The sequence below is a fragment of the Pinus tabuliformis genome, chromosome 4_1 (genome assembly GCF_031772625.1).
Source record: "Pinus tabuliformis cultivar Carrire ecotype Pingquan chromosome 4_1, CPIR1, whole genome shotgun sequence".
In the NCBI taxonomy this organism is placed as follows: Eukaryota; Viridiplantae; Streptophyta; class Pinopsida; order Pinales; family Pinaceae; genus Pinus; species Pinus tabuliformis.
Window position 1 is genome coordinate 753,101,846 of NC_142303.1, and position 17,300 is coordinate 753,119,145.

A 17,300-nucleotide genomic window follows, 5' to 3' on the forward strand; every position below is an offset into this window, starting at 1 on the left:
CTCCACATGTTTCTTTGGAGTACAGGAGGTGGAATATTTAGGTCATATTGTATCTCATGAGGGTGTTAAGGTAGACCCTAACAAAATTAAGGCCATTAAGGAATGGAAAATCCCCTCAACCATAAAGAATCTTTGAGGATTTCTCGGGTTGACAGGGTATTATCACAAGTTTGTTAAGAATTATGGGAGAATAACAGCGCCTATAACAACATTACCAAAGAAAGATGCATTTTCTTGGACTCCACCAGCAATTAAGGGCTTTAGTGGGTAAGTTATTCGACTTAATTTTAGAGTATCTCATTAAGTGGAATAACTTACCCTCAGAATATTCCACATGGGAGGATGAGAATTGTACATAGAAGCATCAAGAACTACTCAAACATTGAGGATTTTCTTTTTTGAAGGAGAGGGGCATGTTAGGTCCTTATAATACTAGTATATTCCCCTTATTTTTATTGTTAGTGTAGCCCAATGTTATTATTTTTGCGCCCATGTATCCCCTATGTTGTTATTATTTTGCCCCATAGAAGCCCACTATTGTTATTGTTGTGCCCTTACATTATTATTGATATGCAGGGTTTGATTATATTGTGACTTCTTAGACCCCTATATACTAAGGATGTATTATCATTTGTATCATCCAAGAATTGTTCATTTATGTAATTTAAAGGAGGTTTGCCCCTCGAAGAAGATAATTTTTTAGTCGTTTATCTATATTTTCTTCTATTTTGTGAGTTGGTTGCATAAAATTCCTCAAATTTACAAATTCTATGTTTAGTGAAACTTACAAAACATATTTCCTTTGCACATAGCTTATGTTAGCAAAAGACTATGTGAGGAGTCTCTATATTTCAATATTTAAATATTATATGGATCCTTAATACTTTTTTGACGTCTCTAGAAACCAAAATTTGTGTTTAATAAATTTGATAACGATTGTCATGCTTTTCAGTTTAACTCAAAGTGTCAAAAATTTACACTGCAAAATCAAAGCTATGAATGTTACATTGTTATTTCTTTTTTAGTTTGCTAAAAAAAAAAAAAAACGTGTAAATAAAGTATACAATATGTTACACTTAATTGTGACAGGATTTACATTTCCAAGGCCACACATATATTTACAAGATGCCTTCTCATTTTGAGATGTTTGCATATTTTGTGGAACTGTTAATGTTTATACATTGTGCGGAGGTGTGGAGGAGGATTTATTTACTCACTCACCAAGTCATTTTTTCTTCTGCACTTCACACAATGCCCCCCTACCCTCGAGTATTGATGTTTATACTATGCTATTTACTATGTTTTGATTCTAATGTGTAACTAGTTCATTGTCTATGTCATGTTGCTTCTTTGTGATGTGATTTATGTTGCACTTAACTATGTTTGAAACTTGGGTTTTATATTTCCATGGCCATGTGTATAGTTACAATATGCCTTGTCATTTCAAGACCTTTTCATAGTTCGTGGAACTGTTAATGTTGATATATTATGCAGAGGTGCGGAGGAGGATTTGTTCCCCCACTCACCTTGTTTTTCTTCTTCCGCACTCTACACAATGCCCCCCACCCCCAACCCCCCCCACCCCCCAACCCCCCCCCCCCCCCCCCCAACCCAACTTTTCCCCTCCAGTATTGATGTTTGTACTATGTTATTTACCAAAATTATTTACTATGTTTTGGTTGTAATGTGTAACTAGTTCATTTTCTTATGCCATGTATGCTTCTTTGTGATGTGATTTCTTACATTGTTTTATTAATTTATCAAATTTATGAATCTTATAATTAGTGAAACAATAATAGAAAACATATTTCTGTTTGTCTGTAATCAATTTACATATTTCTAATAGCTTGTTATTATAACTAATTTTTATGAAAAAGGGTCTATCATGCAAAAGTTAAACCAATTTCTAAACGAATAATATTATCATACATAAATCAAACAAATTTGTAAATTGAATGCTTATGTCAAGAAATTACGTATGGAAGAGAACAACATAACTTAACAATTATTTTTCATGTATACATACATGTATATTCCACAATATTCCAATATGTTTTTTTACATAGTTTGTGGAATTGTTAACATTGATACACTATGCAGAGGAAGATTAGTTCCCCCACCCACCTGGTCATTTTTTTGTCCGCACTTCACACAATGCTCCCCCACCCCCGAGTATTGATGTTTGTACTATGCTATTTACTATCATTATTTACTATGTTTTGCATTGTACTATGTCTTTCCTGCTTCTTTTGAATGTGATTTCTTACATTGTTTTATTGATTTATCAAATTTCCAAATTTTTGTATCAAGAAGCATCTATCATGCAAAATTCAAACGATTTTCTAAATAAATCATTATCATATAGAGTTGAAACAAATTTTTAAATAAAATATTTATTTGAAGAAATGGCATATGGAAGATTACAACAAAGCTTAGGAAATATTTTTCATGTATACATATCTGTATATTCCAAAATATTCCAATATGTATCTTTTACTATGCCAAGAAAATTACAATATATTGCCTTTAGCATATACTGAATTTGAAAATTGGTTGAGAAAGTAGAAAAATTGGTAACAATTTCTTTATTAATCAACCATTGTTTCTAGAGGTTGACACTTCTACTGATTATGTTGTTAGAATGGAGGACTTATTGCTCTGTTTATGTTTTGTAAGAGCTATTCTACCAACATTCTTATAACATGTAGTTCATATTCAAACTACCTAATTATTTGCTAAAGTTCCAATATGTGATCCATTAGCATTAAAATATACTATTTAAAAATTAAGATATCTTGGTTGAGCATTAAGATATATTGGGTGAGCATTAAGATATCTTGGCACTCTGCATATACATCTTCTTGTGTGCTTCTACCATTATTTCTTTCAGTAATTTTTTTTTGTTGTTGGTATTAAATTCAGGAAAAAATAGACAAATGATAAAGAAAATCCTGAAAACAAATACCAGTTTTAGAATAAATGATGCAAATCGGTTGCTTAGAACTTTTAGTAGTGAATTCAATGCTAACAGATCTACAAAAAGATGAACATTGGAAAATCACTTCCCTAAAGCTATTAGAAACCAGTTTAGAGCCAACAGGACTACATATAATGCATTAAAGGTGATAACTCATCTAAATCACAAATTGACATCAAAGTTCTGAAAGGAAATTTAATTACTATCAATTTTAATGGTATTCATTAACCAGCGGTCATCATCAATTTGGCTAGTGTTGAATTGTTTGATCTATAATAAAAAATATTGTTCCAAAATTGGTTAATTTAAATCATATCCATTTTTCTTAAATCCCAACTCGAGATAGTCCAATTAATAGGATTGTGTTTGATTTCTCTGTTTAACATGATTTAGAAATTGATATCAAAATACTATTTTCTTAATATCCTAAATATAATTCTAGTTTGATTAACTAAAACTCTCCTGCCAATAAATAGAATTCTTTTGGGTATTTTGTAACAACCTCCTTTGGCTTCATCATCTCTCCATAAAAATGTAGGTTTCTTTTCTTTCTTAAACTCATCCGATAAATATCCCTTGTCACTCCTCCTATAAGGATGATAACGATGACAATCATAATGCCTGTCAGAACCAAGACTAGAATAATACCCGTGTCTATCACCTCTCCTATTTGGAGTGTCCAAGAACCCACCATCTCTGATCCTATCATCTCTATCTGACTTGTGCTCATCATGTTACCTAATACCATATGCCCCATTATTTTTTCCTCCTACTCATGGCTAATCTGAAGTGGTCCCTATCGCTACAATTCTGAGAAACTCTGGATTATCACTACATTTACCTCTGCTTGTTCCTCCTGTGCTTGTATGATTTCATCATTTTCTGATTTACAACTCCTTATTTCTTCCTTTAAGCTTCTTAATGTGTCTTTTAAGTCAGAAGAATTCCCAACACCACTCTAATCATTCGATCCATAGGGAGAGTCTCAGGAAATGTAGTCTACCATCTTGCTAGTCATATTTTATATTCTTCTTGCAAGGTATCTCATGTCAACTAAACAAAATCACAATAAACCAACTTACGTTAGAATAACTCATGGAGGATAGCTCATCTGCATGATCAACAAATCAATGTAATACATGTATAACATAATCATGAAAGCATATATACATATAATACACAAGCATATAACCATATAACCGTCATCCTAGCTAGATTCCAGTCATCAATGCATGACCATATCCACTAAACATACCATGACCTCATGCCTAACAAGAACCACCACATCACTATACGCTTTGACCACATGTGAATACTAACGTGCATAAACAATTCATAATAAGCCATACACTCATGATGACACAATCCAAAACAATGCCATAAAATTCCCATGGCAACCTCAATGCAACCATAACCCATACCATACAAGTGCAATAAGCACATGGTCTTAAAACATAAAAAAAACATATGCAACTGAAATGAATGCATGACCAAAACACATACCTTCCAATCTGAGGGGTGAACCATGCTCTGATACCACTATATAGCACCCTCCCCCACATCTACCCAAGTAACCGGCCAACCAGGGTAAACATGTGACAAGAAGTTACTATGATATGATTTGACTCCTTATGTGTCAGGTAAGGAAGTGGCACTGGTGGAACACATCACACATACCTTCCACATCAGCAACATAACTCCCAAGAACCATCCCAACCACTCAAGTAACAAGCCCCTGAGACCAATTGAATGTTTAATGCATCAAGCCCTTGCACGCTCCCATGACATGGACCAACATGTATCCAGGAGAATCTAGACACTCCCACAATAAGGGAAAGAGAGCTTCCAGGGACTTTTCTCCTCAGTGTTATGTTTGTAACTTTGAGATTTGTGCCACTTTTTAGGCCCAGAGCTCAGGTCACTACCTAAAACACAATGACACCTTCAGAAATGAAATTTCAAAGCGTAACAAAGATACATTTGCAAAAAATTCAACAAGGACTAGAATGGACCCCTACTAGCCATGACAGGAATTTCATCAAACATATCACAAATATGAAATCTATAGGTCTTAACAGCAAAACTGATCATAGGGGCCTCATACTTATCTGAGAATCACTAAGAAGCATTGATGTCTCAATATGTTAGCTGCAACTTCATCTATTATGCCATAGATACATTTTTCATTCATTTACAAGTAAAAACATGATGAGATCCATACATAGCCATTATCATAAATATTGTTCATAACCAACATAATAACAACATAAATACCAAGGAAACAATAGTCATATAATCCACATATAAACCAATATAATACTCAGGAAATAAAAAGGAGGAATAACCTCATATTGATGATGAAAAGACCAAACAGGTGTGGGACTTCCATGAACCACTCGATCGTAGACATGGTTGAGCCAAATATCTCTTCATTCAGCCACCCTCATGCCATATTCCAAGAACGAATGTGGGATCTCATAAAACACATCAAAACAACCAGGGTTTCCAAAGGCCAAACCACCTCAACCCATCAAACTGTGATTCCACCTCACGGTCAGACATCACAAACAATCACCAGATTGGTCTCTCCCCAAGCTGTCTAGTGATCCAGGTGGATATTGGTGGTCACCTGCCTATCCCACATAGACCCCCAAATCAGTTTCATCTGTTTTCTTATTCATTTCATCATTTACTATTTTAAGTAGTTTTTTGGGTCATGAACTTCCGGAGCAGTTTTGACCCCCTAAACAAGATTTTTTTGGGGTCTGCAACATGCTTGTAGCTATAGGCAAGGGCCTGCAGTGAAACCTATATTACTTGGTGAGACCTTCCCAACAAGGTATCAGATGGACCAAACGGAGATAATATGACCAAGTTATGACCCTAGGAAGTTGGATGCCCAACTAACCCCAACAAGACCCACAAATGCTTAGTGTTACATCTCTTGAGGTTAGACTTTTGTTTGTTTAGGGTTTCCTCATGTTTTCCAATAATAACTAGGCCCTTAAGACTCATTGTAACATAATTCAGAGGCATTATCCACCACATCTCTTCTCAGAGATAAGCTACCACTGCCCAATCTATCTTATTTCCATTCTGTTTGTAATCATAGTTCAACATTTTTCTATTAATGAAATGAAGTGTTTTTCTGCTACATATTTGTGTTTATGATTATATCTATAAGTTGTTTTGTTCTTGTTTAATTTCGGATCAGTGGTATCAGAGTAGTCCACTCTTTCTCTGTTTTTCTTTGCATGTCCCCAACGAGGTTAGGGTATAAGGATATAGGGCTTGATCTTGTTGAACCATTGCAAGATCAGCTTCACAAAACCCAATGACATCCCATGAAGGAAGAAAATAAAGATGAGGGGGCATGACGTCCTTCCAAAATGTTGCTTGAGGATGCCCTCGAGCAACAAAGGGACGCGATGATGGATAACTTTGCCTAAATCCTTCGACGGCTACCCATATGCAATGCATATTCATCCAGCAGCCACCTTGGAGGCACCACTCCTTTTAAGGTACAATTTAACTTCGATATTCCCATATTCAAAGGCCGGATAGATGCAGACATCGTAGATAAATGGTTAAATCTCTTGTATAGATATTTTTTAGTTCATGACTTTTCCAATTGGGAAAATATTACTTTTTCACTTCTCAAAGTCGCCCCACATGTCAAGGAGTGGTGGGAAACCTACTGTGAACAAAAGGACGAGAGTGAACCCTCACTGTTTTGTGCCCACCCACTTGGAATTATTTATGAGATTCCATCAAGGAAAAATATTATCCTGTCGGGAGCTATGAAGACAAATGCATAAAGTGGACCACGCTACGGCAGGGAAGGGACCAAGATGTGCCAGACTTCACAAATATTTTCCATACCCTTCACACGAAGCTGGGTATCAAGGATACTAAGCGACATTTGGTGTTAATGTACCACGGCTATCTACACAAGTACATCTAGGATGAGATGGAGTTCCTGGAAATTTAGTTGCTTGGAACAATGTATCGGTACATTGCTAGAATTGAGCAGAAGTTTAAGTGGAAGAAGCGGGACTTTGGATCTACAAATCCAAAGCAAGGAAAAGGTGCCCCCAAACCATAGAAAAAAGGACAAAGTGAAAGTAGGTCTACCCAGGATAGCCCAGCAAAGTAGTAAGGAAAGAACAACACCACGAAGACAAAGAAGAACATAGGAAAATGGTGTGAGTTCCATAAGATCTCGACTCATAATACAAGTAAGTGTCGGGCCAAGTAGTCACTAGTGGCCGAGTTGAAGGCTTCCGAATCAGATGTAGGTTTCGACTCTAAATCAGAACCCAATAAGAGAACTGAAAAAGGGAAGAAGATCATTGATGTGGAGATTAGCGCCACTGTGGCCACCACCAAGATCCAGAATATTGAGCCTGAAAATTCATAGGAGGGGGAATGCCTCTTCCACTCATAATGTAGGTGAAGTGTTCTCCACCGCAGTTCATTATCGATAGCGGGAGTGAAAAGAACCTCATTTCAGCCGAGGTCATGAAGTAGCTGGGCCTAACAACTACAACACATCCACATCCGTACACCATTGGTTAGCTTGACCAAGGAAGAGATCCTTGCGTCAGCGAACAATGCCGCCTTCCTTATAGCATCAAGGCCTTCATGGATGATGTATTATGTAATGTTTCTCCTCTTGAATTTCGTGATGTATTTTTAGGACAACCATACCTGTGGAAGCGACATGTTGTATATGAGTCTAGACCTTGCTCTATGATTATTAACTTGGCTAATAAGTTGTACAGGATATCAGAGGTAAGCCTGCCTACCACCACCTCTTTGATCACTGCAAAGCAATGAAGCAAGATCATTTCCCAAACTAGGAAATTTTTTTTCCTTATGATTCTCCCGCAGGGAAAGAAGAAGGTTGTGGCCATGGCTTCTAGTCAGGGCTCCTCTACACAACAACAACAGATGCACAAGGTCATGGAGGAGTAAAGACATATTTTTACCTCACCCACAAGGGTACTTCTACACTATTAGGTCAAGCACTCCATCATTCTGATCCTGGGTGCGCCACTAACCAATGCACCGATCTATTAATGCTCTTTTCTAGAGAATGATGAGATCAAGAGGCAGATTCAAGAACTATTACAAAAAGGGCACATCAAGCCAAGCTCATCACCTTGTGGGAGCCCAATTGTATTGGGATAGAAGAAGGATGGGACCTCGAGGCTTAGTATTGACTATCGAGTGCCGTTTGGAATAGGTACCCAATCCCGCGAATTCATGGCCTTCTAGACCATCTCAAAGGGGCTAAATATTTCAGCAAGATTGACTTCAAGTTATGTTATCACTAGGTGCATATCGAACCCTCTGATGTGTGGAAGATTACCTTCAAATCCATGGAGGGCCTTTTCGAATGTTTGGTCATGCTGTTCAGATTAACGAATGCCCGTGCAACCCTCATGAGACTGATGGATGACATCTTGTGACCCTTCACCAATGCATTTGTGGTGGTGTATTTAGATGACATCTTGATCTTTAGCCAGAGTTGGGAAGAGCACCTCCACCATATTCGATAGGTCCTTCAAACCCTGAGACAATACAAGCAATGTGATAACCTGGAGAAATACACCTTTCGCCTAACCTAGGTTCAATATCTGGGATACATCATTGATGAGTAGGGTGTACATATGGACCCATCTAATATACACGTCATTTGGGATTGGCCATCCCCAACCACTCTAACAGAGCTTTGTAACATTTTGGGTCTTGCCAATTTCTACTACAGGTTCGTGTTGGGATTCTCTCATATCACTTAGCATTTAAGTCAAGTCACCAAGGGCAGAGTGAAAGAAAAGTATTTTTGGTCAGAAACCCAACAATTCTCTGAGTTGAAGAATCACCTTTTTTCTGCACTAACGCTCACATTATCAGACCTACAACAACCATTTGAGATTGATACAGATGCCTCTAATTATGCTATTAGTGGGGTTCTTATGCAACATGGGTATCTAGTGGCTTACCACAGTGAGACACTTTCAAACATAGTCTGGAAGTACCCCACTTATGACAAATAAATGTATTCCATTGTGTAGGCCTGCCATCAATGGAAGAATTAGATTATGGGGAAGGAAACGGCCATCCACACATACCACTGGCCTCTATAGTTCATACAAACACAAGGGAAGTTGCAGAACGATCACCATAAAAGATGGTCGACCTATCTACAACAGTTCCATTTGAATATTAAGATAAGAAGGGAAACACCAATAATGTTGTTGATTTCCTCAGCCGACCATTGATCAAGGCGCTGATCACTGTGTTCGACTCCTGTGGGCATGAGACATCAGAGTGGCCAGACCTTTACAAGGGTGATCCAAAATTAGACAACATATACCAGACACTCTTGGAAGGGAAGAAAGTTCCAAATTCTAGCCTTCAAGATGCATTATTATGCCACCTATGACACATCTGTGTTCCTTCAAGTGAGCGTGGAAAGATGATTTGGGAGGTGCACTACAGTTGGGTCATTAGACATTTCAGAGTAGAGAAAACAGTGGCGGTATTGCAAAAGTATTTTTATTGGCCAAAACTTCGTCAAGATGTTGGGAAGTACAATAGATCCTGCACCACCTGCGCCATTTCCAAACCAACCATCAAGAAGAAAGTCCTGTATACTCCTCTACCTACTCCTAGCCGACCTTGGAAGTCTATCTCCATGGATTACATGTTGGGCCTTCCTTCTACTAAGCATAACAATGATTGCATTTTTGTGGTCGTCGATAGTTTCTCTAAGATGTCTGTCATTGTGGCCTGTAAGATGAGTAGCATAGTAGATGCCACTGCTAAGCTCTTCTTTGAGCGAGTGTGGGTACACTTTGGGATCCCACAATCCATTGTCTCATATCAGGATAGCAAATTCCTAAGTGCATTTTGGTCAAATGTCTAGTCGATTCTGGATACAAAACTTACTAATTCCACGACTTTCCATCCGCAAACTTATGGCCAAACAGAGGTTGTCAACAAGATGATTGTACATATTCTGTGCATGTACAACTCAAAGAATCCACGGACATGGAATGAAAGTCTCCCCTATGTCCAACACAGCTACAACAGAGCTCTCTACACTTCAATGGGCCACAACCCCTTTCAGGTAGGGCTGGGATTTCATCCATCCACATTGATGTGGCCATATCATTTGCAGCCACTTAGGTATATTTGGATCACGTTCATTCTGAAGTTGAAAGGGCTAACAACTTCATTGATCACATTCAACACATCCGCCAATAGGTCCTTGATATATTGGACATAGCCAATGCTAAGTACAAGTAGCATCATGATTAGCATCGAGTGATGCACAAGTTCCTGGTTGGCGACAAAGTTTGGCTAAATTTGCAGAAGGAGTGCTTTGCTGGACCCTGCCACAAGCTTCACCTCCGATATGGGTCATACACCAACACCAAGGCCATTAGTGACAATTCCTTCGAGCTCAGTATCTCACAATTCCTTGGTCTGCACTGATTGTTCAATGTAGACCGCCTTTGGCCATACTTTCCACCATTGTTGGATAAATCTAACATTGTAAAACAACTCACACCAACAAACCTCAACCCTAACTGCAGGTAACACACCACAAATAATAAGATCAGGGACACATAGATCAAGAACACTTTCCAATAGAGGATACAATTATATCGAGTTGTCAAAGCAGGCCAATTCCTTCACCAGGGCAAGTGGCTCACTAGGGACCGGGTTCAACAGAAATTTCCTCACCTCATGGAGGATCTGCACGAAATGGGGGCCATTGCTTGCTAGGGGGGTGGAATGATCTAGGTGGATATTGGTGGCCACCCATCTATTCCACCTAGACCCCCTATTCAGTTTCATCGGTTTCCTTGATCATTTTAGCATTTACTATTTTTAACAGCTTTTCGAGTCCTAAATTTCCAGAGCACTTTTGACCACCTAAACGATGTTTTTGGGGGTCCACAATAAGCCTATGTCCTTTGGTATGGGCCTATAGCGAAACTTGTAGTACTCAGTGAGACCTTTCCAACAAGGTATCATACGCACCAAATAGAGATAATATGACCAAGTTATGACCCATAGAAGTTGGATGCCCAACTAACCCCAATGGGTCACACAAACTCTTGGTGTTACATCTCCTGGGGTTAGGGTTTTTGTTGTTTAGGATTTTCTCATGTTTTCCAATAATAAATAGGCCCTTGAGCCTCATTGTAACATAGTTCAGAGGCATGTAGCGACCACATCTCTTATAAGAGATAAGCTACCATCGCCTGAGCTATCCTATTTCCATTATGTTTGTAAACATAGTGTAGTATTTTTCTATTAATGAAATGAAGTGTTTTTCTATTTCATCTCTGTGTTTATGATTATATTTGTAATTTTTTTCATTCCTTTTTAAGTTTAGATCATTCAGGGCTCTAGAGTGTTTGTTCCAACCAAGGCTCCAAGACTAGTAACTCAACCCACAACTATTGTCGGGCTCCAGAGTGTTTGTCTAACCAAGGCTTTAGGACTAATAACTCAACCCAGCAAGGGCTCAAGCGAGTTTTTCCAACCAATCCTCTGAGACTAGCAACTCAAACTAGGTCATTACAGGGCTCCATAGTGTTTTTCGAACCAAGGCTCTAGGAGTTAGTAACTCAACCCAAGCTAAAGGAAACATGAGAACCAACTAGAAAACAAAGAAATGAACCCACACAACCATGGATATCTAGGAAATGGAAGGGCTATAAAAACCCACTATCAATCTAGGAAATCCTCCATATGAATGACAGATCATGACTAATAAGCCAAATGCATATTCCATGAATGCTAAAACTAGTGAGGGAAACATACAACAAATCGGTGCCTACAAGAAAAACCCATTGTAGATGGTGATCCTAATGTCTTCTTGCGCTTTCCTGCTCTTCCTTTTCCTTCTTGCTCCAAAACTCAAAGTATGCCACACTTCTCCAAGAGTTCTCCAAGAAAAATCTAAATGTCCAAGAGTATGAGGGAGAGAATAGAAAGAGAGCTCCAAAACTAAACTGACAAAATTTTGCGAACAGATCCCGAGAAGCCTTTTTATTAATGAGGCTTCTATTTTCTTCATTTTCCACTATTTTCCCTCAATTTCCTCCTCACTTGCAACATGTGACCTTTCACCTCCCTTTTCTTGTAATCACGGAAAATTTTAGGGGCTAATATTCGCCCAGTGGGCTAATTTTCCATGATTTTTCCACTGAGAAGATTCACCAATTTCCAATTTTTACAAAAGATGATTTGCCAAAATTTTATAATATAAAATTATTTTACCTTAAAAATCGCCAACATTATATATAGACTATATATAAAATCATTATAAATTTTAATAATTTTACAAATATATCAATAAAAATTTTATATTTTGCATCTTAGGGATTAGTGAGATTCGCCAATGTTTTTAAACTTCAACAAAATTTTCCATCCTTAAAATTTTCCTTGCTCTTAATTTCCATTATTTTCATAAATAAATGTGGTAAAAATTCCACTTTTCATTTCCAAATCCTTTGCCATTGCCTTTGCCAATTCCCTTAGCCATTAGTCAATCACCAACGATCCCCATAGTCAATCACCAATGATCCCCGTCACTATTCTTTTTTCCAACATTTAGCTTGGAATATGTGTCCCATCCTTTGTGGTTATTATTTTTCCTTTATTAACTTTTATTACATGGAATTTTCACCAAGGCTATTACAGAACCCACTCCCTTAGGGGAACACCATCCTCGGTGATTAACAACACCTACAACCAACAAGGATGTTGTAAGAAAAACATATTGCCCATGGAGCTTTATAACTTAGCTCATTGCAATATTTACAATTATCATGATGTTGAGAAGCAAACCAACATGATAAAATAACGAGTATAACATCATAATGACATGACACCCATACCACTTATTGGAGGTTTATAACATATCTCATGGTGATATATACATCCATATACATTTGTGAATATACCAAACATCACCAAAACATGTACCAAAACATATACCAAAGACATATATCAAAACATCCACTCAACTAGCGAATAAGGAAGGATACATAGCCCGCATATGATCCCCCATCTCCCATGTAGCTTTATCAGGCCCAAAGTGATTCCATTGCACTTTAACTTGCTCGATTGCTCGGTTCCATAGCATGGGCATCATTCTATGAAAAATACACTGTGGTTCCAGCTCAAATTCTCCTTCTTGATCCACCTACAATATAGACCATTCAATCACATGATCAACATCTTTAACATACTTCTTAAGCAATCATACATGGAAAAAAGCATGGAATTTCATTGTCAGAGGTAGTGCAATTCGATAGGCTATTGGTCCAATCCTCTCAATACTCTTGAAAGGTCCACAAAACTAGGGTGCATGTTTGGCACATGATCTAATCCGCAAGTAGCTCTTCCTCAGTTTAATGCACAAGTACACATGTACCCCAACTTAGAATTCCTTAAACAACATGTTTCAATATGTATAGCTCTTCTACCTATCCTGTCCTTCTTTCAAATTCTTCTTGATTACTTACATTTCCAACTCCATGTCTTCCAACATGTCAGTTCTAATCAACACCCTATTAACGAGATCACACCAACTGATGGAAGTATTACAACTCCATCTATACAATGCCTCAAATAGACTCATCCTCAGTGACACTTGGTGCCCATTGTTGTAAGTGAACTCTACCAGTGGAAGGTACTCTTCCCACCTCCTCTACTGATGCACCACATACATCCTCAACATGTCCTCCAATATCCCATTGACCCTCTCTGTCTGTCCATCATTCTGCAGATGATAAGTTGTGCTGAAGGCCAATTTTATGCCCAAACCTGCAAATAACTCCCTCCAAAACTTGGAAGTGAACTTCTCATCCCTCTCATACATATTATTCTTTGGAACTCCATGCAATTTTACCATGTCCCCCATCAAGAAATGTGCTACATCACTCACTGAGAATTTAGACTTCATTGGAATGAAGTGTGCTTGCTTTGTCAACATGTCCACCACTACCATGATGGAATCATGCTATCTCACTATCCTCAGAAAACATATGATAAATCCATGGAAACGACCTCCCATTTCCACTTTGGAATCAGAATTGGCTGTAGCAGTCCACCTAGATGCTTACACATTGCCTTCACCTACTCAAAATCCAATTACTTAGCCACAAACTCTACTATGTCTCTTTTCAAATTCGGCTAATAATAGAATTTCTTCACTGTTGTCATGCTATTTTGATAACCTGGGCGACTTGAATAATGTTTCGCATGAAACTCCCTCAATATCACCTTCTTGATCTCACTTCTATATGGAACATACATCCTGTCCCTAAATCTAACCAATCCATCTATCATGAGACGATAGTCCACATCTTGTGCACTTGCATATGTTCCTATACATGTACCACTACATGTACCTCTATCCATACCTATACTTATACCTATACCTTTACCACTACTTGTACCTTTACCTATATCACTACTTGTAGTCTACTGCAACGTGTGCACAATATCTATATATCTATCATCCAATTGACTTCCCTGTAAGATCTTATCTTGTAAATCTGTCCCATAGGAGCTCATAGCTGTTATGTGATTTTCCTTTATCCACCTACTAAGAGCATATTCCACCCCGTTCCCTTTACCTTTGATATACCTAGTCTCAAATTCGAACTCACTGATCGTGGCCAACCATCGAGCCTGCTTGCCATTCAAATTCAGTCGGTCAAATGGATACTGCAAACCATTGTGATCACTCATCAATACAAACCTTCTACCAAGAAGATAGTTCCTCCACATCTTTAATTCATGTATGATTGTTGCCAACTCAAGATCATGTCTCGCATAGTTTTCCTTGTGCTCATTTAGTTTATGTGATTCATAGCATACCACCTGTCCATCCTGCATAAGGGCTCCACCAAGTCTTCTCTTTCAAGAATCTATACATACTACAAACTCTTTGCCTGAATCTGCAATATTTAACATTGGTGCATGTGTCAAAAATTTCTTGAGTTGCTCGAACCTCGTCGCACACTCCTCTGTCCATTCAAACTTCTTGCCTTTTCTCTGCAATGATGTGATAGGGTAAGAAATTTGAGAGAAGCTCTTGATGAACCTCCTGTAATATCTGTTAACCCCATGAAATATCTAACCTCATCCACATTCCTGGGAGCTGCCCACTCCATGATATCTCTTACCTTTTCTGGGTCCACTTCTATGCCATCCTTGGAAACCACATGTCCCAAGTAGTGTACCTCAGTCTGAAAGGAATTGCACTTGTTGAGATTAGCATACAACTGATGCTATCTCAACAATCTAAACATTGTTGTTAAATGATCGACATGCTCTTATTCATTTTTTGAATATACCAATATATCATCAATGAATGCTATAACAATCTTGTCTAAATATGGATGCAACGCACTATTAATTAAGCACAAAAGGTATTTGGATCATTAGTTAAACCAAATGGAACTGTAACAAACTCATAATGCACATACTTGGTCCGGAAAGTTGTCTTGTAGATTTAATCTCCTTTAATGGATACATAATGATATCCGGATCTCAGATCAATCTTCAAGGACATTGTTTTTCCCTCCAATTAATCGAACAAGTCATCAATCCTTAATAATGTATACATGTTCTTGATTGTCACTTTATTTAACTACATGTAATCAATACATAACCTGAGAGTGCCATTTTTATTTTTCACAAACAATACCGTTGCACCCCGTGATGATACACTTGGGCTAATGTATCCCTTGTCCAAAATTTCCTTCAACTACAGCTTCACTCTACCAACTCAAGTGTACTCATCCTGTAAGATTCCTTTGATGCCGGAGCTGCCCCTGACACCAACTGAATAGAACAGTCTACTTTCCTATGGTGTGGAAACTCTGAAATATTAACAAGAAATACACCCTAAAACTAATGTAGAATTAGGTACCTGCTCAAAACATCTGCATCCTCAACTTTTTTTCCTTTGTCACTAGAAATGTGCAATGCAATTAACACACAACATTTCCTATGACTATGCTTGGCCTGCATAGCTGTCACCATTCTAACTAATGTTGCTTTCTTCTTAGCCCGCAAGGCTCTTTGTACTCCATTGTCATCCAAGTACTCAATGGATTAGTCATAAAAATCCACCTTGGTTCTATAAAGGTACAACCAATCCATGCCCAATAACATATTGTATGAACCCAACAGTAATACATTCAAATGTGTTGAGGTAGGCATACCATTCAAATCAAATGTACAAGCTCTTACCCAGTGATGAACTCTCTTCTTGGTACCTGTAACCAACTGCACTAACCAAGACTCTACATGCACTTCTTTATTCAAACCACACTTATCCATTAGGTCAGGATTAATATAACTATAATTAGATCCAGGGTCAACCAAAATAGAAAAAAATTGATCACAAATATTACCATCCATATCGATAACATATGCTTGATAATCTTCCTGCCTATTATCCAATGTTGCATAGACCCTAGTAATACCTTTTCCAACATCTCCCATTGTCTGTGCCTCCTAAGCACTGTAGATCTATGATCTACCACCCACCCTGATGTTATGGGCAATCTCTCCTACAATGCTCTTCTCCACAAGTCCAACAATGCATGTTCTCCCTATTTTCACTCTTATTTTGCTCCTTAAATCGAAGTCCCTGTCCTCTTCCATGTGTATTGAAATTCTTAGGTGGTTCAACATTCTCTTGGTTACCTGAATCCTAATGTCTTTCTTGCTTCTTGTCCCATTTCCCTTTGTTCTTATCATTTCCCTTCCAATCCTTCTTAGTCTTAGACCTGCGCTTTGATTTCTCATAACAATGCTTTAGCTTTCAGATGGCCTCCTCCAATGATTTAGGCTCACCAAACTCAATCTTGTCTTTGAATGCAATCGGTAATCCACTAATGAATCTCTGAATCTTTGCCTTCTCCTCCTCGAGGTAAGGCACATACCTCAACAGCTCTAGAAACATACTAGTGTACTCCTCATCTATCATTGATTCCATTTTCAGCTCATAGAATTATTTTCCTTGTCATCATAGTACCTCTCCGATATGTACTTAGTCCTAAATAGTCTCTCGAATTCACTCCAAGTCAACTCTTCCTCATAAATATCCCTGGCTTTCTTTACATCTTCCCACGAGATATTTTATTTACCTTTAAGATTGAATGTAGCTATTTTTCCTTTCATGTTCTCTGAATAATCATGCAACCTGAATAACTTCCTCATACCAAGTAACCATGCCTTTGCATCCATTGGATTATTCATCTCTTAATCAAAT